Source organism: Seriola lalandi, unplaced genomic scaffold (genome assembly GCF_002814215.2).
Source record: "Seriola lalandi dorsalis isolate HSWRI2012SDOR001 ecotype SW California unplaced genomic scaffold, Sedor1 jcf7180002051906, whole genome shotgun sequence".
Lineage (NCBI taxonomy): Eukaryota > Metazoa > Chordata > Actinopteri > Carangiformes > Carangidae > Seriola > Seriola lalandi.
The window spans coordinates 17168-19323 of NW_019522459.1; the positions used below are offsets into that span (position 1 = coordinate 17168).

The 2156-nt window shown below is 43.0% G+C and overlaps 1 protein-coding gene across 1 annotated transcript in view; it reads left to right on the forward strand.

The window, feature by feature from the left end:
- The window catches only part of egln3 (egl-9 family hypoxia-inducible factor 3), a 10440-nt gene that overhangs the window by 6228 nt on the left and 2056 nt on the right, over window positions 1-2156 (forward strand). The window lies entirely within an intron of this gene.

Here is a 2156-nt window from a genome sequence, read left to right on the forward strand (position 1 = left end):
GTTGTTGTTGTTGTTGTCTACGCCGTGACCTTCCTGTATGAAGTGGTGTGTTTGTTGATGATCGTACAGAAGAGGAAGTGAACAGGATGTGAGATTTTACGGAGCGTGCAGAGGCGTGGAGCTCCATGCACGTCTTCATTTCACAATAAAAGAAGGGGGGGGGGGTTGGTGATGATGTGGCTGCAGGTGATGCTGCTGAAGTCAGCACAGACAGAGCATCTGTGTAAACATGTACGTCACAATAAATGCATGAGTGGAGAGGGCTGCGTGTGATCTGTGTGTCAGTGTCGGGGTCAGGTGGCGGCACTGACGTCCCATGATGCAGTTTGGTGTAAATCATTGTCGTTGCCTCTTTAACGAGGCGTAATCTTCCGTCACTGGTGAATGTTGTCACATGAATGTGGAGTAAACGGTTTCTGAGAAATCCTTATTTCATTAAATATAACAGTCAGTGCCAGAGACCAGCAGACGGGTCAGAACAGTTAGCTAGTTAGCATCTTTTATTTGTGTATGTTGTTTGTTAGCTTGTAACTGGCAGTGGCTGACACAGTGTTAGCGGTTGTGCTAATGCTAACTCTCTCTCTATCTGTACTGACAAGGTTTCAGGTGCATTTAGCCCCGCCCCCCGTCCCCACCAGCTGACAGGATTGGTTCTTTAGGTTTGTGACGTATGAAACCCTGAATCTGTGTTTATGAGACTGTGATTGGTTCACTGCAGGTCAAGGTGGAAACACTCAGTCATGGTGTTGATGGTTATTCCATCATCATGAGTCTGTGTTATATAAAAACATCATGTGGATGTTAACGAGGTGAAACACTTGGTTTTCATTTAAATATCTTTTATCATGGATATTAATCTTTCAATAGTTAAACAAAACCTGATTTTCCTCGAGTGTCGTCGTCTTCATCCATTTATCTTCAATAATTATTTTCTCCTCGTATTTTTCAGTCCTAATCTTTATAAATTATGGTTTGAATTTGGCTGCAGAGTTTTTATCATCAGTGAACTCCTGAACTCTGTTAAAGCCTGATGAAGCTCCGTCACATCTTCACACCGGAGCCATGAAAACACTCATATGAAGCCATAGCAGTGAAATGACCAGCGGTGACCTCACAGGGGGGGTTGTGTGTGTGTGTGTGTGTGTGTGTGTGTGTGTGTGTGTGGATCAGCTGGTGGTGGCGGCGGCCGCTCTGTGTTTTTCCTGGAAGGAAACTCTCAGTTTGAGCCTTTGTTGACTTTGACACAGTCTCTTGTCTGATAATCGTCTGCTGGTCTCGGCTTATCAGACGCTTCCTGTTTGGGTCGCAAGGTCACGGTGCTGCAGGGAGGGGACGCAGGGAAACCCCCACCAAAGTTGCTAAAACATGTTTTTGTGGATGGACGATTGAGTAGAATTTAATAAATTAAATTAATTGAATTAATTCAATAGTGACAGGACAAGTTAAGGGCAGAAAAAAGAAGGACAAAATGTACAAAAATTTAAATTGAAACAATATAAATCATATAAATCTAAATGGTTTTTTATTTGTGATTTTCTTTTCTGTATAAAATAACAAAAAAGCTTTTTAAAAAAGCTTTCAGTGTCATCTCATGGTCTTCTTCAGTTCATAAAATAAACATCATCCACTGAGGAAGACCCTGAGATGCTGTAGAAAGCTCCTGAAAAAGCTAACCCAGGTAACAAAGTGAAACTTCCAGTTCAGCTGGAAGAGTTTCTGTGTGTGCGCCAGAATTGGTCCAGATGTGGAAGTAGCGTCTGGTGATCGTGCCGTATGTGGGCCAGATTTGAGCCGGAAGCTGAGTTTAGATTTTGTCAAATTCTGATCTTGACTTTAATTTGAAATATATGTTCAAACCTGTGACGTAAACAAACCTTTAAACAGCATCTGAAGACACTAAAAACTTTAGTTGTTGTTCGCGTGTGTAAAAGAAGAGCTGTCAATCATCCTGAGTCACAACAGGTGGTGGGCGGGGCTACAGTCTGATTGACACCATGAGTCTTAAAGCAGATTTCTGAGTCTTCACAGAGGCGTTCAGGCTGCGACTACAAACGTGGCCGATCCAGTTTCCTCCAAACACTGACCAGCTGCACGTACACACACACACACACAGACACACACACACACACACACACACACACACACACACACACACA